The sequence below is a fragment of the Ascaphus truei genome, chromosome 4 (assembly GCF_040206685.1).
Source record: "Ascaphus truei isolate aAscTru1 chromosome 4, aAscTru1.hap1, whole genome shotgun sequence".
NCBI classification, from domain to species: domain Eukaryota; kingdom Metazoa; phylum Chordata; class Amphibia; order Anura; family Ascaphidae; genus Ascaphus; species Ascaphus truei.
The window spans coordinates 410,081,830-410,106,842 of record NC_134486.1 but is presented as its reverse complement, the minus strand read 5'-3'; positions in this window follow the sequence as shown (position 1 = coordinate 410,106,842).

The following is a 25,013-nucleotide window of genomic DNA, read 5'->3' as shown; positions in this document are numbered from 1 at the left end:
GAAGTATACACTTTTAACCGATGGATTCCGCTGTTAAAGTTAAGACCAAAAATGACTGGTTGGTCAATTTTACATAGTTACATAGTAGATGAGGTTGAAAAAAGACGTACGTCTATCAAGTTCAACCTATGCTAAATTTAGACAACAGATACTTTATCCTACAGTATATCTATACTTACTTATTGATCCAGAGGAAGGCAAACAAAAAAAACCCAGTGTCATATCATCCAATTATATCTCATAAGGGGGAAAATAAATTCCTTCCTGACTCCAAGAATTGGCAATCAGATTACTCCCTAGATCAACATCCTTCCCATTTATACTTATTTGGTATATCCCTGTACACCTTTTCTTTCTAACAAGATGTCCAACCTTTTTCTGAAACAAATCTATTGTATCTGCCATCACAGTCTCCATGGGTAATGAATGCCACATTTGAACTGCCCTTACTGTAAAGAACCCTTTCCTTTGTTGCTTGTGAAATCTCCTTTCCTCCAACCTTAAGGGATGCCCCCAAGTCCATTGTACTGCCCTTGGTATGAATAGTTCTTTTGAAAGCTCCTTGTACTACTGTATATATATCCTGAACATATTTGTATATAGTTATCAAATCCCATCTTTGACGCCTCTTTTCTAATGCAAATAAATCTAATTTTGCTAACCTCTCCTCATAAATTAGATTGACCATTCCCTTAATTAATTTGGCGGCTCTTCTCTGCACTCTCTCTAATTCCATAATGTATTTTGTAAGGAGTGGTGCCCAAAATGGTACTCCATATTCAATGTGTGGTCTTACTAATGCTTTGTATAGGGGCATTGTGGCAGGACGGCCTGTAGCCAAGGTCAGGGAACAGTCCACACGTGTAGTTTCAGGGTAAATGAAAACGTTCAGTGGCTTTATTTCTCCACAGCAACATAACATGCGGGTACACTGTCCCTTTAAACAAACAAATCCTGCTCCACACTGGGAGGACTGACTAACACAGCAGGCCTAGCTAGCAGGCTGGCTAGTTAAACCAGAACCAAACCATAAGAGTCTTCTAAGCAGTTAGAAAAACAAATGAAAAAGTCTTACTTTGGTTGCAGTAAGCAGTTTGATGTATCTGTCTGGCTAACAGCACATATCCATGTGCTCTGGTCTCAGAGAGCCAGCTACTGCCAGTAACAAGATCCTTTTCTACCTTCCTGGCTAACAGGTGTCAGCTTGCCTCCTGATTTTCTAACTTCCACCTGAGTTAACCCTTATGAGTGCTGGATGAAGCACTCAGACATATGTCTCCCAGGCGTAACTGATAGGAGTTGACTTCACTCTGTCACATACCTCCCCTGTTTGTGTGTGGTTACTGTCCCACACGGCTGAAGCCCGACCCTCCACTCCTTCTCTTGACAAAAAATCAGCATTTCCATGGTCCTTTCCAGGTCTATGCTGAATATCAAAAGAGAAGGGTTGGAGGGCCATATACCACCTGGTCAACCTTGGATTCGTGTCCTTCATGGTGTTTAACCACTTCAAGGGCGCATGGTCAGTGACCAGGGTGAAGTGTACTCCGGCAACATAATGTCTCAAGGGCTCAATTGCCCATTTTACAGCGAGGCACTCCTTCTCAATAACGGAATACCTCACTTCCCTTGGGAAAAGCTTCCGGCTGATGAACAGTATGGGGTGTTCAACACCATCAAATTGCTGAGACAGCACTGCTCCCAGTCCTACCTCTGAGGCATCCATCTGGATGATGAAGGGCTCTTTAAAATCTGGGCTCCGAAGAGCGGGGCCCTCTGACAGGCACTTTTTTAGCATGTCAAAGGCGTCTTGGTTCTCCCAAGACCATTTAACTTGGGTCGGGGCACTCTTTTTTGTCAGATCTGTTAGGGGTGCAGATATTTCTGAAAAATTGGGGATAAACCGCCGGTAATACCCTGCTAACCCCAAAAGGGAGCGGACCTGTGTCTTTGTCTGTGGGGTGGGGACTTCCTTTATGGCGGCCACCTTGCTAGCTCATGGCCTTACTATCCCTCCCCCAACGGCATAGCCCAAGTACTTTGTAGTGGATTTACCCAGGGCACATTTTTTTGGATTTGCAGTGAGCCCTGCTTCTCTTAAGGACCTTAGCACTGCCCTTAATTTTTTTATTTGAGACTGCCAGTGTCTGCTATAGATGACAATGTCATCCAAGTAGGCCGCGGCATATGCCCTATGGGGTCATAGTACCTTGTCCATTAACCTTTGGAACGTGGCTGGAGCCCCATGTAACCCAAATGGCATAGTGACGAATTTGTATAAACCGAGAGGGGTGGCGAAGGCAGTTTTGCATTTGGATTCTTCCGCTAGAGGTATCTGCCAATATCCTTTCGTGAGATCTAGGGTGGAGATATACTCTGCTTTACCAAGCGAGTCAAGCAATTCATCCACCCTAGGCATTGGATATGCATCAAATCTGGATACAGCATTTACCTTTCGCAGATCCACGCAAAACCTCACCTTCCCATCTGGTTTAGGGACAAACACGATAGGGCTACACCATTCGCTGTGGGACTCCTCAATCACGCCCAATTCCAACATGTCTATTATCTCCCTCTCTACCAGGTCTTTTAGGCCCTCTGGCAATCTATAGGGACGGGACCGTACTTTTCCGCCAGGTTCTGTCTCAATCCTATGGGACACTAAATCAGTCTGCCCTGGCAGCTCCGAAAAAACATCTGGGAACTGGTCACATAATTCTAGTAGGTATGACCTTTGTTCCGTTGTTAACTGCCCTCCCATGGGAACCTGATGGTCATTGTATGTACTACCCTTTGGAAGCTGTGGACCCAAATCCGTCTCTCCTTCCCGAGGGTGGATGAACAGCGATCTCATCGTTTTCCAGGGTTTCAGGAGGTTCACGTGGTAGATTTGTTTACCCTTCCTGGACCCTGGTTGAGAGATCTCATAGTTCACCTCCCCGGTGCGGCGGAGAACTTGGAAAGGACCCTGCCACTTCGCAAGGAGTTTACTCTCTGATGTCGGTAGTAGTAGCATCACTTGGTCCCCAGGTTGGAATACCCTCAAGCGAGCATTTTGGTTGTACTGCCTCTCTTGACGTTCTTGAGCAGATTTGAGGTTTTCCTTAGCAAACCGACCTATCATGTCTAGGCGGTTTCTAAGGTCTATGACATACTGAAGGGTATTCTTGGAGGGGGAGGGCTCCTCCTCCCAGGATTCCTTCAGTAGGTCGAGAATACCCCGAGGTTGGCGTCCATATAGGAGCTCAAACGGGGAGAAGCCTGTGGATGATTGGGGAACTTCTCGTACCGCAAACAACAGGAAAGGGAGAAGTTCATCCCAAGCTCGCTTTTCAGTGTCCACAAACTTCCTAAGCATGGTTTTTAAAGTACGGTTAAACCTCTCTACCAATCCATCAGTCTGAGGATGGTAGACTGAGGTCCGGACGGATTTTACCTCCAATAACTTCAGGACATCCTGCATTAACTTTGCCATGAAATTTGTTCCCTGGTCAGTTAACATTACTTGGGGAAGTCCTACCCTAGAGAACAGTTCTAACAGCCTGTGGGCAACCTGTTTAGCAGTGGCTGATCTCAGAGGGAAGGCCTCAGGATATCTGGTGGCATAATCTACAACAACGAGTATAAATTTATATCCCTTCCCAGAGGGTTCTAAAGGTCCGACCAGATCTACCCCAATTCTCTCGAATGGGACGGCTACCAAGGGCAGAGGGACCAAGGGAGCCGGCTTCTGTCCCTTTTGGCTAGTTAACTGGCATTCAGGACATGTCTCACATAGTTTCATGATGTCACCATGTATGCCTGGCCAGTAAAACCGGGACGAGATGCGGTCCGTGGTCTTATCTCTGCCCAAATGACCACCCCATGGGAAAGTATGGGCTAGGGTGAACACTGTTTTAATTAACCCCTTAGGGACTAGCATCTGTCGAATGACCTCCCCTGTTTGTGTAACCTTATTCACACGATATAGGATGTCATTCAACAGTTCAAAATGTGGAAACACTCTTACACCTTGTTCATCCATTATCTTGTTGTTGACCTGTACCACCTTCTCATATTGTCTAGCCAGAGCTGGGTCTTCCCTCTGCCTCTGACGGAAGTCAGGAAGATCCAGGTCTGGCAAATTTCCCGTATCTATCTGTTCCCCACCCTGGTCATTCCCGGCCATGACCTGCAGTCCTTTGGGCTGACTAATGTTACCAAGAGTCCCAGCCTTTTTTAACCAGTCCTCTTTTTCCGCACGTCTCTGTTTACGTGTCTTTGGGACGTGGTGTCTACGGGGGAAAATCTCTGGGGAAAAAGGAAACAAGTCTCCTGGCTTCTCTGGTACCAGAGAAGTAGGCTCCGTAGGAGTAGGGGCCAACAATGTTTCAAAGTAGGGCCAGTCTCGGCCAAGTAGAACAGGAGTAGGTAGCCAAGGAGCAACTCCCACTAGTAGGCTAGTCTCTTGATCCTTGATACGCAGTAAAACGTTCGCCGTCGGGTATCTCTTTGTATCCCCATGGATACATTCGATATTCCAAGGAGAGTCATAGGATAGTCTGTTGCTTGGAATTAGGCCCTCTAGGATCAGGGTTTTTCCAGGTCCCGAGTCCAGCATGGCTTTTACTATTTTCCCCTCCAGAGATGCTGGGACTACCAACGGATTGTGGTCCCCTCGGACACAAGCTGTGGCAGTGGTTCTGCCATATGAACAGTCCATCTCCTCATCTCCAGAGTCCGCAAACTCGGTCGTCAGCGGAAGCTCTCGACGGGGCTTGGTGTTTGGACCTCTCCGCTGTTGGATGGGATCCTCCCTTCTGGTTGGTGGTGGTATCCTCTCCACCGGATGGGTGACAGGAGTCCAGGTTCTCGGGGAATACTGTGGGTATTGAGTGATCCAATGGCCTCGGACCCGGGACGGGCGTCTCTGCGGGAGTTTGTACCAGGAACCCTCCGAGATGGGAAAGGGTCTTCCGATCGGGTTGACTGGATCTCCCGAGCTGGCGGGTTGTAGACCCCTCGATTGTCTGCTGTCCTGCCTCTAGCATCACCGGAAGCAACTGGTGTTTGCACAGACCGTTCCCAGCTATCCTCTTGGGTGTCGTCGCCCAGGAAGTTTTCCACCAAGCGGACCGCTGAATCCAGGGAAAATGCAGCGTGTCTTTTTACCCAGGAGCGGGAGGAGGGGGGCAGTATCTGTATGAACTGCTCGAGCACAAACTATTCAAGGATCTCTACCTTGGTATGCTTCTCTGGTTGTATCCACCTGGTACATAAGACTACTAAGCGGTGGGCTACGACCGGGGTCTGTCTTTGTTTGCATATTTGACTGTCCGGAACCGCTGTCGGTAGGTCTCTGGAGTGAGGCCTAGGCGATCCAGAATAGCAGCCTTTAGTTTCTGATAGTCCATGGCCTCGTCTGCTGGAAGAGCCTGGTAGGCTGCCTGAGCTTCCCCTATGAGGAGTGGAGCCAGAGTCATTACCCAGCGATCAACTGTCCAGCCGTGGGCCGTGGCTACCCTTTCAAAAGTGAGGAGAAATGCCTCTGGGTCTTCGGTTGGCTTCATTTTAGGCAGCATCACCGGTGGGTTATTTGGAATAGCTGGTCTGCCTGGGGCTGGGCCTTCAACAAGCAGTTGGAGTAGCTTTTCCTCCCGCCGGGCCTGTTGCTCATCTTGCTGGGCCTGTTGCTCATCTTGCTGGGCCTGTCGCTCAGCTTGTTTCTCTGCTAGCTGGAGCTGTTGCTCAAGGAACTGAGAAAAAAATTTCTCCATTTTTTTTTTGTGTGGCCCTTCAGATACAGGGGCCGTCCAAGGTCCCACTTCTGACACCACCTGTGGCAGGACGGCCTGTAGCCGAGGTCAGGGAACAGTCCACACGTGTAGTTTCAGGGTAAATGAAAACGTTCAGTGGCTTTATTTCTCCACAGCAACATAACATGCGGGTACACTGTCCCTTTAAATAAACAAATCCTGCTCCACACTGGGAGGACTGACTAACACAGCAGGCCTAGCTAGCAGGCTGGCTGGCTAAACCAGAACCAAACCATAAGAGTCTTTTAAGCAGTTAGAAAAACAAATGAAAAAGTCTTACTTTGGTTGCAGTAAGCAGTTTGATGTATCTGTCTGGCTAACAGCACATATCCATGTGCTCTGGTCTCAGAGAGCCAGCTACTGCCAGTCACAAGATCCTTTTCTACCTTCCTGGCTAACAGGTGTCAGCTTGCCTCCTGATTTTCTAACTTCCACCTGAGTTAACCCTTATGAGTGCTGGATGAAGCACTCAGACATATGTCTCCCAGGCGTAACTGATAGGAGTTGACTTCACTCTGTCACAGGCATCATTATGTTTTCTTCCCTTCCATCCATTGCCTGTTTGATGCAAGATAAGATCTTGTTTGCCTTTGCAGCTACTGCATGACTTTGGGCACTATTGCTAAGCCTGCTGTCTACAAGCACTGATAAATCCTTCTCCATTAAAGATTCCCCCAATTTATCCCCATTTAATTTGTAAGTCGCCAGTTTATTTTTGCATCTCAAATGCATAACCTTACATTTATCTGTATTAAACCTCATCTGCCATTTACAGTACCTGCCCATGTTTCCAGTCTCTCCATGTCCTTCTGAAGAGAAATTACATCCTGCTCTGATTCTACTACCTTACACAATTTAGTATCATCAGCAAAGATGGAGACTTTGCTTTCTATGCCAACCTCAAGGTCATTCATAAACAAGTTAAAAAGCAGGGGTCCAAGTACCGATCCCTGAGGTACTTCACTCACGACTTTAGCCCATCCTGAAAAAGTTCCATTTATGACAACCCTCTGCTGTCTATCTTTTAACCAGTTTTCAATCCAGGTGCATATATTATTACATAGTCCAATTTGCTTTATTTTGTACACCAAACTCTTGTGTGAAACCGTATCAACTAAGTAGACCACATCAACTGCATTACCCTGGTCTAAATTCCTACTTACCTCCTCAAAGAAACAAATAAGGTTAGTTTGGCATGATCTATCCATCATAAATCCATGCTGACTATTACTAATAATTTTGTTTTACATTAGGTATTCCTGAATATTATCCAGTATCAAACCTTCAAGTAGTTTCCCCACTAGTCAGGCTTACAGGTCTGTAATTCCCCCTGTTGTGATCTACTGTAGCTCCCTTTTTAAATATAGGCACCACATCTGCTTTACGCCAATCTTTTGGTACTGAGCCTGTGGAAATGGAGTCCTTGAATATTAAATATAATGGTTTGGCTATTACTGAATTTAACTCCTTGAGAACTCTTGGATGTATGCCATCGGGGCCAGGTGCCTTATTTACTTTCATTTTTTCAAGCCGCTTATGAACTTCTTCCTCAGTTAACCAATTGTTCATTAATATGGAGGTTGTGCCTTCCTCTTGCGGCACTACTATTGGAATTGATTCTTCCCTGGTAAACACAGAGGCAAAGAATGTGTTTTATACCTCTGCTTTTTCCTTATCTCCAATAATCTGCCGGCTCATCTCACACTGAAAGGTTCCTATATTTTCTTTTCTCATTTTTTTGTTATTAAGGTACTTAAATAACTTTTTAGGGTTGATCTTACTTTCTATTGCAAACCTTTTTTCATTATCCACTTTTGCTAATTTGATTGCCCTTTTGCAATTTTTGTTACATTCCTTATAATTCTGTTACGATGTCTCTGTCCCTTCTGACTTAAAGAATCTAAACGCCTTCCTCTTCTTGTCCATTTCCTCCCCTACCTGTTTATTTAGCCACATTGGTTTTGATTTATTTCTTTTATACTTATTACCCAAGGGTATACACTGATAAGTGTGCTTTTCTAACAATGTTTTAAAGACTGCCCATTTATCTTCCACATTTTTCCCTGCAAAAACATCATCCCAATGTATTACTTGTAGATTAGACCTCAGTTTATTAAAATCTGCCTTTCTAAAGTTTAAGGTCTTTGTTGAACCAAAGTAATCTGTTTTTTGATCATTTATTTCAAATGAGACCATGTTATGATCACTGCTACCAAAATGTTCCAGGACTTTAATATTTATTATTACTTCTACATTGTTTGATATTACCAAATCCAGTACTGCCCCTCTCCTGGTTGGTTTCTCAATAATTTGGGTCATATCATTTTCTTTAAGCATCCCCAAAAACCGGTTTCCCTTTGGTGTAATGCTAATCTAATCTCCCCAGTCTATGTCTGGATAATTAAAATCCCCCATTATGCAAACATGACCTAGTTTTGATGCCTTCTCCCAATTGCAAAAGTATTTTAGCTTCCTCAATCTCACAGATATTTGATGGTTTATAACATATCCCTACAAACATTTTCTTAATACCTTTACCTCCACTGCTAATTTCTATCCACAAGGTCTCTACATTTTCATAATTCCCTTCATAAACATCATCCCTTATAATAGGTTTTAGATCCGGTTTAACATATAAACATACTCCACCTCCCCTTCTATTTGTTCGATCCTTCCAAAAAAAGGAATAACCCTCTAAATGAACTGTCCAGCCATGAGTTTCATCCCACCATGTTTCAGTAATGCCTATGATATCATACTGCTCCCTTGCAGCTATTAATTCAAGCTCCCCCATTTTATCTGTCAGGCTTCTTGCATTAGCAAACATGCATTTAAGTTTTTTTTTCAGCCTGTACTATTATCTTATCTGCTCCTTCCTTTCTGCGCCCACTTGGTTTAGTCTTTAGAAGTTTTCTAGTATTATCTGTATTTACTATACAGGGTGTCTCACTGCTTGTCAAACTCACACTTGCCTCCATTCTACCTCCATAACCCCTTGTATCCTCCTCTATTCTATGTAGTTCGTTACCTATTTCATTCCCCTCCCCCACCTCCATCCTAGTTTAAAATCTCCTCCAACCTTTTTTAACATTCTCCCCCCTAGCACAGAAGATCCCTCTTCATTGATAGCTGTTTTCTCATACAAAAGTAGATGTTTTTTTGGCAACATGGACGTCAACGTGTATAAAAATGAAAGTAGATGGAAAAAATAAAGCACTACTTGCACCAGAGCATGAGAAATAGAGTTAAGCAGAGTGGGTGCCCATATGCTAACAATTTATTGGATCCAGATAAAAACAGCTACATAACGGGGTACCCGAGACCCCCACCAAAGTGTTTCAACCGCTATTTCTTTGTCAAGGTGTATCCTCAATGCGCAGTCCCCGCCAATCCTGTTCACTTCCTGAAGCGACGCAGGACTGGTGATGTCATCGTGCACTGACGAAATTTCTAAATCAATCAAACTTTATTAACAAATGAACAACCAAGGATAATATGACTGTCCGGCAAGTAAATAACAGTGTTTTAAAATCAAAAAAGAAAAAACAAACCTATACTAATGTTAAAATAATTAAAAACATTTGATTCTTGTATAGAACTTTAAACTTTCTTGAAAAATACAGAACAAAACACTTGAGCGAATACACTGGCGACACTTACAGTATGCTTATTCCGTCACTAAATTTTATACCTATGATAGCTGAAAAACAGCAAATCTAAATAGACAGAAAAAAGTGTAAGCAATATTCACACTGCAATCTTAATAAGCGGTTTTTAAACTACCTGAAGGTAAAAATTGTTTATATATTATATTCATAAACTTTAAATTGTTTTTATATAAATATATTTCTTATATCACTAGACCTGTGGTGTTGTGCAAAAGTGCCACATATAAAACATGGAACATTGTGAATATTAGAGGTGATGTAAATTCCTAAGAAGTTCTTTTATAGAGATCACAAAACCAATGACAATTTTATGCCAAAAATGAGCATTATCCACATGAGTGAATAATTAACCCACTCATGTTAAGATGCTCTCACTAAGGCTTCCATTTCATCTTTATTAACCCTCTAGCAGATCACCACAGGTATACTATCTAATGCGTGAACATTCCATACTGTGTTTTTATAACTAGACACAAAAAGAGAACGTTAGAACAGGGAAGGTGTATCCATAATCCTCAATATCTTTTGATTTAATCAATCTGTCAGTAACAAGAATTATGAATACCTGCACAAACAGACTATCTCCCATGCAGAAAGAAGAAATCCATCCAAATTAAACTCAAAAGTATGTATAGAACCGTTATACCATCATTATGGTTGCAATTGTTTATAGCATCCAGATTACATCATTGCAGAAAAGGTCCCAAGTCCCAATCAGAATTCAGACCATGGGGTATTCTGGTCCTCAACGTGAAAATCCAATAAAGTTCACGTTGGTCCAGTAACTTAATTGTGTTTCTACCTATGATGGGATTGGGAACATGTTCTATTCCCATATATGAAAAGGTGTCTACATTACCTAAACTACAATTAGTAAAGTGTTGTGAAACCGGATGTGGGAGATCCCCCTTCTTAATGAGCCTCAAATGTTCCATAATGCGAACTTTGAGTGCTTGCGTGGTTCTGCCCACATATTGTTTCCCACATCCGCAGTTCAATAAATAAACTACGAATGTGGTATTGTAATTGATGAATGATGAAATAAGGAATTCTAATCTTGTATTGAATGACACAAAGGTAGGTCCTGGGGTCATGTGTTTACAATTTATGCATTTAAAGCATCCTCTTGGTAAATTATTTTGTCTGGAACTACCTACAGAAGAGAATAAACTCGTTGAAACATAGTTTACAATTGTTTTTGCTTTTCTAAAAACAAAATGTAAGCCCTTTATATATACCTTTTTAAGTAAAGGGTCTGTTGAGAGAACCCTCCAGTGTTTTTTAATTATAGTTTTAATTTGATTTGCTTGTACATTAAATTGGGTAATAAACAATGGGTATTGTTCAGTGCGCCTATTATGATTCTTTCTTTGTTGGTTCAACAAATCCATTCTGGACATACAGTTAACCTCATCCAATGATCTTTTAAGATCCAAAGGTGAGTACCTTCTGTCCTCAAATCTGGCAAGGAGTTCATGAGACTGTATCACACAATCTTCTTCTGAAGAACATATCCTTTTTAACCTAATTAATTGTCCCTTAGGTATTCCTTTTAGAAGGGACTTGGAATGGCAGCTGTCAGCTCTTAAAAAAGTGTTACGTGAATTGGCTTTTCGAAAGGCATCAGAACTAATTATCATATCCATATAAATGAATAAAAACAAATCTAGATAGTGAATGTGGTGAAAATTATAATTGTGGGTGAAATGTAAATTAAGATTGTTATGATTTAAATAATCAATAAAAGATAACAACGTGTTTGAATCACCCTCCCAAAATTATAATCAGATCGTCAATATATCTTTTGTAAAAAGTGATAAATTGCCGAAAGGGGTTTCTATCTCCAAACACGTGGATGGACTCCCACCAACCTAGAAATAGTTTGGCATAGGAGGGGGCAAAACTAGTGCCGTGGCAGTTCCACGTGTTTGAAGATAGAACACGTGCTGTGTGATAGTGAAAGAAAGGCGCTAACAATAATAGTGATCACTAAAAATATACAGTGAATAAACTTATTAATCCAGTGATTATAAAATATTGACTTATACAAAACGTGACAAGTGTAAATTGAATTAGAACCCCCTGCTCAAACCCAGCTGGCAGGGACTGCTTTCGCTGGTCCCCAAATTGTAGAATTCCATTCGCAATCCAGGGGGAGCATGAAAGGGAAATAAAACAAAAGAACAATCTAAGTGTAGACAATAAAACAAATGTGAATACACTATGTGATGTGTCTTGGCTCATATGCACAGCCTACTCACAAGATGTAGATAAAAAACAGGCAATAGGGAACAATTTCTGGACGAGAAGAAGAACTCCTATTTCGGATAGGGTGAAGACCTCCAATCTCAGCAGAACAGTGGTATATGTAAAGAAGGAAAAGTATCCATAGTGCAGACCAATCTTAAAAACGTAGGCTGTGCATATGAGCCAAGACACATCACATAGCGTATTCACATTTGTTTTATTAACTACACTTAGATTGTTCTTTGGTTTTATTTCCCTTTCATGCTCCCCCTGGATTGCGAACGGAATGAAGATAGAACATCCCATCGAACAAAAAGTAATTGTGAGTTAATAAAAAATAAATGGAATCCAAAATGAAAGTGCTCTGTGTAAGTGATAAAGAAGAGTGCTCTAAATAAAACCTGACAGCTGCCCTCCCTTGATCATGAGCTATACAAGTATATAAAGATGTCACATCTGGTGTGACCTAGATGTAATCTCCTTGCCAGATAATTGATTCCAATTGTTCAAGGAGGTCACCACTATCCCTGATGTATGATGGTAGTGATCGAACAAATGTATACCTAGAAACACCATCTCCCAAAGATCCAATGTTGGAGACTATTGGCCTCCCAAGAGGGGAGACCAACGTCTTGTGGATCTTTGGGAGAAGGTGAGAAATAGGTATAGTGGGGTGGGCTTCAAATAAGAATTCTAATTCTTTAATGTCCAAAACTCCTAGTAAGGATCCCTCTTCTAGGAAACTCTCAATTCTTTCAAAAAATTATATAATGGGATCACCTCATAGGACTGAGTAAGAGGAGACATCATTAAGTTGGCGTATTGCTTCATTTCTGTACTGTATCCTATTCTGAACCACGATGTCCCCCCTTATCTGTCCCTTTAATGACCAGAGAATAATTCGATCTCAGCGCGTATAGAGCATTTCTTTCTGACCTTGTTAAATTACCCATTTGATGGTATAAAGGTGACATATCAAACGTATCAACGGTGTAACCCCTAGAAAGTAAGATAAGGTCTCTTTCTACTAGTTTTTCAAATGTGTTCAAGCAGGGCCCTTTCATATGTGTGGAGAAAAAAGTGGACTTTCTTTTCAATCCTGATTTGGATCTACCAAATTCATATCCCGTAAGCAGCAATATTCTTTGAAGTTGAGGGTAGCATTGACAGTGTTTGAGAGAGTGGTAGATGAATACCCTCTCCATCCTGACTGACCCCTGGGGAGGGGCAACCCCCATCCTCCGGAGGGTCCAGATCTCCCACACCGTCTTTGGTACCCTCATCTCCAAAGAAACGTTTGAGGGTTAATTTCCATATATATTTGTGGAGATCCACAATGGTGTCAAACAATTTCATTCTTGAATCCGGAGCAAATTTTAACCCTTTATTTAATACTGAGAGTTCAGATTGTGAAAGAGGAGTCTCAGATATGTTAATAATTCCAGTGTCCTCTATTAAAAGTTATTTTTCCTCTTTTGAGGATTTTTGTTTTCTTTTCTAGCCCCTTCTTGTTTGTTTGAACTCTCCCTGTTTTTTGAGGACCCAAAAAAGGTTTTGGTTTCATATTCTTTACCTCTGTAACTTTCTGGGTTGAAATGTCCACTCCTTCCAGATCCAGACCTCTTTTCACCATGATGATCCTGATTCTGTGTGTCTGTATGATAGGAAGTTGAGGCTTCATTAAGGAGACATACACCGTTTACCTAGAAACCCACCACACAGAGTGGGAAGCACTTTTGTCAGTAGATATAATAGCTGTTATATCACACAAGTGTATCATATCTACTGACAGGACATCACTTTTATTGCACGATTGAAGTTTTCATTCCTTTTATTATTATGTGAGTCTTGCGTCGTCCACATTATAATTTAATAAAGATGTATTATTTTCTAGCCAAATATGCTTTTAGTAGCATCTGTCCTTCCACAGTGATGGGAGCCGTTGCTAATCGTGATTGATGCCATATGGTCACCTACAATGTGTGTATTTTGGGTATTTACACCGCACCAATAAGGTGGATATACACTGAGTGCAGTAATTAAGGTACTTGGGGAGTTGTCAGCTTTGACCCCTCCTTTTTCACATATTTGATATATGTTATTCCTACATGCACCAGCTTCACACAATTTATTTGTACTGTAATTAAGGTGAGCGGTTTTTCCACTTTATGTGCCTCCCTGAGATTAGCCTGTGCCAACCCCATAAGCATTTCTAACCGGTCCCTGAGAACTACCGCATACTGTAGCACAGAGGCATCAGTGTTGGTAGTCTCCCCTTCCCATCCCTCACGGAATAGGTCCAGAGGTCCCCGTACCCTGCGACCATATAGCAGCTCGAAGGGAGAGAACCCGGTAGATTCTTGCGGTATCTCGCGGTATGCAAACAGCAGGTGAATCTCCCAGTCCTTACCTTCAGCTTCTATAAAAGCTTGAAGCATCTGCTTCAGTGAACCATTAAACATCTCACATAGACCGTTTATCTGGGTGTGGCAAGGGGTCGTGCGCTGGTGCTTTACCCCGCACGCATCTCAGAGACACTGTAGCAATTCACTCATGAATTGTGACCCTTGATCAGTTAGAATATCACTAGGGAAGCCTACTCTAGTGAAAATAACTAACAATGCTGTTGCTACTGCCCTAGCATCGATGGTGGCAAGTGCTACAGTCTCAGGGTATTTGGTGGCAAAATCCACCACCGTGAGTATATAGTGCTTGCCAGACCAACTGGGGATCATGGGGGTCCCACTATGTACATAGCTATCCTCTAGAAAGGCTCCCCAATTACTGGTAGTGGGTTCAGAGGTGCCTTCACATGATCACCTGCCTTACCCACTTGCTGGCAGGCATCACAGGCGCAGCAGAACTCTGCCACTGCCCCTGATGTCCCTGGCCAGTAGTAAAGCTGCAACAGTCGGGCTCTCATCTGAGTGACCCTCTGATGCCCCGCTGGTGGTATGGAGTGGGCTACCTGTAACAGCTGTTTCCTATACTCACTCAGTTCCACTAACTGTCCAAACTCTATCTGGAGCTGTAGAAGCCTGCTCTCTATACAAAAGCCCATGGTGCCATGAATACCAATCTGTGCCGGCTGGCAGGGGAATTCCCACACGATGATTGGCGCTGATTGGCTGTAGTGGTTTGTGAATGGAACTCAAAAACCTATAAGAAACCTTGCAGCCAATCAGGACAGCAGATTCTGGGCGCCAAACCATCAGTGGCAAATTCAAGATCCGAAAAAGATGCTCTGTAAGAAATAGAAGCGAGCCGGCTTCAGAAATTTCAAATCAAGACATTTTCTAAGTCCCGCTTTTCAAGTTCTGAAAAACGGAACGTCGCGGCTGGAATTGCATGCCAAATTGAGTTCCAGGACTTTTGTGAGTACCTCCCGGTCATTTTATTTTAGGAAAGTTTATTTAAGCCCAGACTACAGTAAGTGTGTTTTCATTGCAAATTGTGATCCATTGTGTGTATGTCTTTTCCTGGAATAAATTACAATTTATTTTACCTCCTTGCCTTGCTCAATCAAATGATCATGGTGTAAAAGGTGTTAATAACCTTGGTCTCCCGTTACCAGTCCCTCAGGTGGGAAAGAGTGATCCTGATTGTGGACGGACGTTTACAGAGGTACACACTTGGAGTCGTTTATAATGTGAAATTATAATAAGGCTTTATTGTGCCTTTTCCTTTTCATCAGGAAATTCATCCAAACACAGGGGGGGGGGGGGACAAAGCTTCTAATCACTTGGGAGTATTTCTAGTGAAATCCTTGCAATCAGTTCACATCTCCATTAGTTAAGCTTCTCCCAGCCCAAACACATAACATGAAAATAAGCAGATATAAGCAGTCTCTTAATAATGAAAGTCTTATCTGTTTCTTGGAGGAAAATCTTCTCTGGTTCAGCTCCCTTCCCTCAGGGTGTGTCAGCATTCAGGTTCAGAAGTTTTCCCTGTATCTTGTAAGCAGCTCTGTTGTGTTTTCTGACAGAGCTCAAGACAGTTGTGAGAGTCAAAGACAATCTCTGCCCTCTCTCCCAAGTTCAGCCCAGATATGAGCTAAGGAGGAGTCCCTTCCTGTTTGAACATACAGGCTTTTGTAAGCCATCTCAATCAGGCAGGTGGTGTTTAGTAATTAACTACCAGAAGTTAACCACCACACTGCTAGATTAAAGGCACATTACTGAACAGGGATAAATCCCCTGTTACATACCTGTTTGTGGGAAGCTCGGGCTTACCACGGCCAAAGCCCATCCTTCCACTCTCATTCGAGATCTTTCTGTGACTTGAATGAGAGTGGATGGAGGAAGAGAACCTTCTGTCCCGCTGGGATTGGAGCCCTTTCTCCAGTTTATTTTTTGTCTCCTCCCGAAGGTGCTTGAGATCAGCACTCCTCAGTCGCTCGAGGAGGACTTTTTCCACGTAAAGTCTTCTTATTGCTTGCGCGGTCTTGAGATTTCTGTTGCGTCGGGCACTCCTCTTTTTGTAGACAAAGTGTATGGCAACAGTTGTAGAGCAGTTAGGACAAGCCCTTGGAGTTTTCTGCTCTTGCAGCGGTCTTTCTGCAGCTTCTCCACACCACGGAGTCACCAGTTCAGCTTCTTCAGCTAAGGATTCTGCACTCCTAACTCTGTTTGTTGCCTGTTGGGCAGCTGTAGGTTTGGCTAGTGCTTTCTTTGGTGGATTAAACTTCGTATTTTTGTTTTGAAGTTGCGTGGAGTCCCCAACTCTCACTGTACCCTTGTCCTCATGGGCCTTAGTTACTGTGGGATACTGGTGCTTGGGCAGTGCCAATACCTTTTTCCGTATTGGAGGAATCTGTATCAGAGTCTCCTTCATATTCTGGAGCTCTGTAATTTTTGTCGTCAAGGTTGCCGCTGCGTCTGTTTTCTCCTTGGTGTACTGACTCAAGGGAATGGAACAGTCTCTCTGTCTCTCCAGCTCTTGCTCCAGTTTCTGAGCCTTCTCACGCTCCCTCTCATACAGAGTCACCTGGTATCGAAGCTCCACCTCCAATGATGCTCTGAAGACATGCAGCGTGGCCTTTAGCTCCTCATACTGCTCTGTGGGGACGTACTGGGTATTCAGACGTTCCTGCAGCGCTTGTACCGCTTTAGCAGCCTGCAGCTTTACTTCCTGCAGCGTTTGCTGCTTCTCCTCAGCATACTGGAGGTGTGTACGCAGACCTTGCAGTTGGTTCTGCAGTCGGTGCTCTGTTTCAAACATTTCCTCTTTCAAAAGTTTATTTATTTCTTTAAGAGCCTGCAGCTCTTCATTCTTTCCCTTGACGTATTCTGTCAACTCAGAATTTTCTTTTTTTAATCTTAAATTTTCTCTTTTTTCAGTCTCTGTACTATTCAGGGCTTCCTTGCAGTCCACCTTCCATTTTTGCACATCTGCTTGGAGGCGGGCTGACTCCTTGCGTGAGACTTCCATCTCCAGGTTTAAGTTCTGAAGCTCCTTCTGAGAGACTTTGAGATCTAAGTTAAGATGTAGGATAGTTTTCCTTGAAATGTCCTCAGTGAGACTGTGTAGTTCCTTTCTGGAAACCTCCAGGTCTGTGCGGCAGCTGTTGGTCTCATGATGTGAGGCATCCAGTGCTCTGTGGAGTGTCTGAACCTCTTTCTGAGATATGTCCACTTCTATCCGGACACTGTTGATCTCCTGTTGTGAGGCATTCAGCTCTATGCGAAGAGTGTGAACCTCTTGCTGGAAGACTGTCATCTGCTTCAGTGCCTCCTCATACTTCCGCTTTAGCGTAGCCACCATTTTATCAGATTGGCTCTGCTTTTCATCCATGGCGGAAATAGTAGCCTTTGCAGTATCTTGCTCAGTCTTGAGATCGTCCAATTCTGTCCTGGCTAAAGAGTAAATTGTGAACACATCTTTTTGTAGCCTCACGTTATTTTTCAGTAGCTCCGCGTAACCATCTTTCTTTTGATTCAATTGTTCATGGAGTAAATCACAGTCACGCCTGGCAATTTTCAGGACGTCTTCGGGGCTGGTCAAGGGATCGTCACTCACTGGTTCCGGCTCCGCTTCCCTGGGATGACTGGTTGAGGGTTCCTCACTGTTGGCACTGGACAGACACTTCTTTGGGGTATACGACTTCTGCCTTGGGCCCTCTGGATATTCGGTTATACGCGGGACGAATTCTCCATTTTCTCTAGGCTGCAGGGCATCTCTGTCCCCCTTTTTCTCCACAGGATCTGAGGATGTGTCTGTTACTTCCACGGTAAGTGAAGAACCGCTTTTCTTTTTCTTTTTCTTCCTTTTTGATTTGGATGACACCGTCCCTTCAGGGATACTGGGGTCTCCATCTTCATTTGAAGTTTTAGCAGCGTCATTGGATCCACCCGGCTTTTCTTGCAACTGTAATAGCTGACGGAAATATTCGGTGATCCACTGCTCCCGCTCTGTCTCCTGCTGATCATATTCGTCATCAAAGGGAGCGGTCTTTTCGGTTCGTGCCGAGTTCAGGCACCCCCACCATTCTTGGGGTGTTTTGTGGGTGTGACTCTGTTCGGGTTCCCCGTAAGAGATGTCTTCCTCCTTATTGGAATGGAAGGGCCACTCTTCACTGGGGTAGGGTTCATTATTTTCTTCCTGACCTCAGGAGGCGCTATTGCAGCTGTTGCCACTGTATTTGCTAGAACCCCCAATTGTGGTAGTCCTACAGGTGGGCATATTTTGCTTGTAGAGGTCATATCTCTCACAGGCATCTCTGTAGACTTTTCTTTCTTGGGTAATTTTTTTACATTTTTTTTTTTTTTTCAATATCAGCAGTTCTGTGCATGCATTTTCTCTTATCAGGTATACAAGATTGTGCAGTTGCTAGGTAAAAAAAAGTCTATTTGCTATACCCCATTTATTTGCTAGGTGAAATCCCTCCGCTTCAGCAACATAATTTGGTTTTCTGCCTGAGTTCAGTAATTTTCAGTCTCATCTTTGGGTATTATGGCATTCACACTTCACACTTTGGGTGTCTGTTTTGCTCCCAAGATAATAGGCATACTTTTTTACTTGCAGAAAAAAAAACATTCTTTGCAGTGGACTCAACACTCAGCAATTGGCTTTGAAAAAAACTTTTTCTTTATAGGGCAATTTTACACTCAGCATTTGTTTGCTAAAAATACCCCTGCTTCAGCACAGTCTTTGTATCAATTTTCACACTTTTCTGCATATACTCCATTCACAGCTGGTAGCCCTATGCGGTGTGGCAACCTTTATTTGCAAAATCAGTACCACTCGTGGGTCACCATCTGTTTTCATTGCTTCAGCGAAACTTTTGAAAACAAGAAAAACCTATCCATTTTTAAGGGCTGACTCACTTCTTAAACCCTGACTATGGCTAGAAGGCAAAATCCCTATTTCAATGACCGTATTACACTTTGTGATATGTATGTAACGGTATTTCTGGCCCGGCCTGACCCACCCAATCTCACATTGGCCCCTGTGGTCTAACCGGACCCCATTACAGTGTGGATATGTCATATGGTGCACCTGCTGGCTACAGGACTCCTGAGTCTCCCGCATGATGGTGTGTGGGGAGAACCCGTCAGACAGGCAGCTGAGGTAGTGTGCTGAGTCTCACCTAGTTCCAGTGCAGCGCCTCCACCTCACCAGGGTCCCTGCGTCCGCATGGGGATGATCCTGGCGAGGAACCCCTCCGTGGTGCTCCTCTCTGTACACTCATTCTTGATAGATACACGAGAGGGTTTCTGGCTGAACTCATCTTTATTGACACGGCAGGGCAACTGCCCTCCACAAGGAGTATCTTCAGCCGCTCATCTCGCCAGTGCTCCCTTTAATTAGGTATGTCACCTAGATCAGGGATTCACTATTCCCGCAGGAATCACTGTCCTGTGCCAGGTCCCTGGACACAGCCTCCCATGGAGTTATTACAACATAACTGACTCAACTCTTTCAGCAGAACTTGAACTAGACAGCAACTAGAACTCCTCCCAGACTTGAACTTTCCAGCAACTAACTTTAGAACACAGTGCTGTGCCTTATGTAAGCTTCTGAGGCTGACACACCTCTGACATCACTAACCATGGAGTCAGAGCATGTGACCAGTCCCAGCCATACACAGAGCACCCCAACAGGGTGTGAGGGAAAACCTCCATGATTACTGTTGGCATGCCCACACTTACCAGGCCTTACTGCCAGCAGGAGAGATGACTGTAGGCATTTTACATGACCGCTACATTCTCCCCCTGGTGAATCCCATCGTCCTCGCTGGGACCTAAATTTGTATACCTCTTTCCAGGAAGCACTGTAACGGAAAACATAATTAACATCACACAAGATTTCCTCATAATACAGTACACATGAATACAGTCATCCGCCAAGCCCGCCCCGACCAGCAGCCACGAACCCGCGTAATGTCTCAGTACCCCCTTAATAATAGTGATCTGGGTCAGGTTTCCTCACTTCCCGGTTACCCATATCCAGGACCGTCACATAATAATGCCTAGGTGATCCTCTCTCTGGCACATAGGTCACCCTATGTTTGTGAACGTTTCTCCCTATGCTCCACACTCGCATCAGGGTGTCTATCCTTTCTTCCGCCTTCTTACCTACAATGTCACTCCCCCTATTGACTAAATACAGTTCTATAGTTTCTCGGAGCCACGTTTCCCTATTGTCCTCAATTTCATCCATCAGGGGCTCCGGAACATAGGGATACTCCAACCCATGGGATTTTTTATATTTGACTATTATAGCCCTCTCCGCCCTACTGACCCTGGTCAGATCAGCATTACCTGCCCTCCCAGGTAACACCCATGATAGGGGCTCATCACGATCTACTGGATCTGACAGTGTGTCGGGACCCATGGGCGCTATGTCTCTACGCTCCAGCTGGAACCACCTCTTCTGTAGTTCCCTGTCCCTCTGCTCGGGTGTAAACTCTCCCTCTTTCCACCAGAAATCTACCACGTCCTCCCGCCGGATGAGGAACCGAGTACGGTCCATCCATGCGGAGTACCCCTCAAATAGTGGAGCCCACCACCGGGTCTCCTTAAAGGGATTAGGCCCTGGTTCCCGGTCGTCGTCAAATGAAAATACCCCTGACGACCTTGTGGATCGCGAGTTGAACCACCTCGAGGACCCCGGAGCCTTTACTGCCGGTTGGGGTGCTGTATCCGCCACCCTCAATTCTCCTCCTCCCCGTGAATCACCTTCCGTAGCTCCACTGAGCTGTCTCTCCCCAGTCCGTTTTTCCTCCCCCCCCAAAGGTATGTCCACAAGTTCCAAGCTGGGCGGTGAACCCGGTGACCGTGTGATAGGGGTAGGGGCATTAGCTAGGGCATGGGGTTGGGTATAGGGGCATGGGACGGGACCCCACGGGGTTACGACCCGCTCCTGGCTGTCCGTAGACTGGTCCAAGGATGATGCCTCACCCTCCTCAGTCCTGAGATCGTCTCTCCATCTTCTGGGCAATACGAGCGGTCGGGGACCTTCCCCCAATCGCCGAAGCGTCGCTGCTTCCCCTTCCTGGGTTCCGCCGTCGCCACCGGAAGTGACGTCCTCCCCGGAACCGGAAGCGTCGCCATCTCGCGTTGGACCCCCATGCGGGATCTCTTCTTCCACGACGACATCCGGTTGCTCCGCCGTCGCCACCGGAAGTGATGCCGTTCCTCCACGTGCGCGTTGGGCCTGGCGCGGCCCTTCCAGCGCTTCGCCGTCTGTTGTGACCAGGTAAGAGATAGGGCTTTTTGGCTTACCCGTCCGCAGGGGTGTAGGCGTCTTTCTCCCATCTCCGCCAGGTCCTGGGATGGCGGGACTCCGTCGGTCGGATCGCCGATCTGCGGGGGACGTCCGGTCACTCACCCCACGGGGCGTCGTTCTTCCCGTCTGTCTTTTCCACTCCGTTTTTGCTACCGCCAGCTCACGAAGGTCCTCATCAGAGTAGTCCCCTCGCCCCGACCTAGGGGTCGCGGGGCGGGGTGAAAGTCTCTTTGCCCCTGTCGCGGGGTTTAATCCAGCCGCCTCAATGGCCAGTGACCCAGCCGACTTGACCGGCTCCAGTCCCCTGTCTCCGGGACTCGCGCGGTTGATCCACAGCGCGCCCGGGGACTCAGCAGAGCGCCGTGTCACATCCACCGGGGGGTCAGCAGGCTGTATTGGGATGAACGTGGGCATAGGCCACAGATACAAAGTCCCGCAATGAGGGCAACGTGCCATCGTATTCACAGTACCTCCGGGCAGCCCGCATTGTAGGCAGAGCCCGACCACCGTCTCAGTATTGGCCACCCTCACCACCAGTACCCCGCCGGGCACTGAGTAGGGCTGGGTGGAGACCATAGTGCCCACAGTGGAGGAGCAGGCCATTCTTTGTACAGGAGTCACTTCCTGTACAGGTCTCTCCTTCTCTGTGGTTCCTCGCAACTGACTGGTGGAAGTTGCTGGATCCGCCACTCCCTGCTTCGGCTCCTCCCTTCTCTGACAGAGTTGGAACCCGCCCCCAGGGGTTGCAATAATGGGCGGGTCCCACAGGGGAATATCATGCCCCTTAATTAAGGCCGCACCTCTCTCAGTCCTGGTGGGCGCGGTCTGCGTTTTCGCGCCAATTTCCTCCCCAGAGCTGGAGTCCTTTCCCGCGGCTAGTTCCCGCCTTCTCCTTGCAGCAGCTTTTTGCACAAGGTACCTTTGCTTGCAAATCACCTCCACGGCCGGAACTACTTTTTGTAGTGGCGCCGTCTGGATATCAGTCCCTGGGCCCAGTGGGTGCATCCCCACAGGCCATAATTGAAAGTCACTCCCCCTGGTAGAAATCAGGGGAGGGTCCCATAAACTCAACGGTTGACTCAGCACAGGGGCTGAATTAGTCACTGTCCATCCCGGCGCAGCCATAGCTTTCGCGCCATGCCCCCCATCAGGGCGGGGCTCTGCTGTTCGCGCCATTCCCGGCCAGCTCTGTGCAAGTCCTGCAGCAGCCATTTTTTCTGCGCCTGGCCCATGCGGTTTCCCTAGCAAGCGGGAACCGCCATTTTGGTTGGCTTTTAAGCCCAAAAAGTCAGTCTGTTTGCTCTCCTCACGGGGTTCTCCCCCAATTATGACAATTTCCTCACACTCTTCAAGGGTGGCCCCTCGCTGTCCCATACAGGATAAAAACGGGGCAGCCATAGCCTTCGCTCCGCTCCAGAGCAAACTCGTTAAGGACAATTCAGCGACAGTCTGCTCTTCAGTGGGTTGCACGCCACGGGTGCCCTCCCCATCAGCCTCTGTCCGCCATTTTACGTTCTCCGCGCCACGCGGATCCTCCACTCTCTCATAACAGTTGTCGTACATGAGGCTCCACTCTGCGGGGCAGCCACCACACCGGTACAATAAAGATTAGCTCAGATGCACCACCACATGTGTACCTTATCTAGGTGTGACCCAGTGTTGCACTACCTCAGGCTAGGCTCACTCTCTCAGTGTCTGCTGTGACTCCTTCCTCCCAGTCTGTGCTCCCTACGGTGAGTGTCTGGAATGGCTAGGTACTCTGGCTGGCTCTGCCATGCAGTACTTGGGGCGTCTACCTGTCTTGGTCAGCCTAGCGCAGACCCTCTCCAGGACTCCTGACCAAGTTAACAGGCTGTCCCTTCTGGCATCCTACCAACTAGCACTGCCTCAAGGTGACTCGGTCAGCTATAGCCCGCTCCAGACCCCTCACTCCCTTCAGGCCCCTAGGTTGTCCCTGCGAACTGACAATATCCCGTCAGCCCCCTGACCACCCCTAGGTCCGTCCCTACTCAGCACAAAGTGGCAGCAGACACTCTCCCTGTTTCCAAGTGACCTAGCTAAAAGCCTGTCCTGTTGACGGATCTGATCTCAGCAGCTCGCCTCCAAATGTAACGGTATTTCTGGCCCGGCCTGACCCACCCAATCTCACATTGGCCCCTGTGGTCTAACCGGACCCCATTACAGTGTGGATATGTCATATGGTGCACCTGCTGGCTACAGGACTCCTGAGTCTCCCGCATGATGGTGTGTGGGGAGAACCCGTCAGACAGGCAGCTGAGGTAGTGTGCTGAGTCTCACCTAGTTCCAGTGCAGCGCCTCCACCTCACCAGGGTCCCTGCGTCCGCATGGGGATGATCCTGGCGAGGAACCCCTCCGTGGTGCTCCTCTCTGTACACTCATTCTTGATAGATACACGAGAGGGTTTCTGGCTGAACTCATCTTTATTGACACGGCAGGGCAACTGCCCTCCACAAGGAGTATCTTCAGCCGCTCATCTCGCCAGTGCTCCCTTTAATTAGGTATGTCACCTAGATCAGGGATTCACTATTCCCGCAGGAATCACTGTCCTGTGCCAGGTCCCTGGACACAGCCTCCCATGGAGTTATTACAACATAACTGACTCAACTCTTTCAGCAGAACTTGAACTAGACAGCAACTAGAACTCCTCCCAGACTTGAACTTTCCAGCAACTAACTTTAGAACACAGTGCTGTGCCTTATGTAAGCTTCTGAGGCTGACACACCTCTGACATCACTAACCATGGAGTCAGAGCATGTGACCAGTCCCAGCCATACACAGAGCACCCCACCAGGGTGTGAGGGAAAACCTCCATGATTACTGCTGGCATGCCCACACTTACCAGGCCTTACTGCCAGCAGGAGAGATGACTGTAGGCATTTTACATGACCGCTACATGTAATTAAAGGTTTAGCTGCTTCAGTAGTCTCTTGGGATTGGGGGAAAGAGTCCATCTGTGGTTCTGTACGATTCAGTGCAGTGTAAGTTTCAGTGGTGTGTGTCCCTTTAAATCTGATCTCTGCTGCATGAGGGTTTTTTTTTCAAGTTGTTTAGACTGTTTGTAGGCAAAAAAGCATAACAAAAAATTCACATAAAAACTCCGGTCCTTTTTTTTTTTTTTATTTTATTTTTTTTTTTTATTAGGCAATCATATTTTTACAGAGTGTTGACAATACAGTAATGCAGAGTATGGGCCTAATACATCTTTTTTCTTTTTTTAACTGAAGGGAAAGAAGAAAGGCTCAACGTCCCCCCTGGCCTTAGTTGGTCCATCGGGGCGGCGTTAGTGTAGAAACAGAAAAAGGGGATGGGGAGGGGAGGGGGGGGGGGGGGGAAGGGGTACGACCAAGACAGGTCTTACTCTCCTACTCCTTGTCGGCTCTTGGCTGTGTCGTGGCATTTTATCTACTTCTGGGTTATTATGGGTGAGTTCGACGTAAAAGAGTCATATGGGTTTCCCATGGGTCCCAGATTTTATTAAATGTGAAGGAAGACCTTTTCAGGAAGGCTGACAGTCTTTCCATGTCCTTTACTGTTTGTACTCTTTGTATTATTA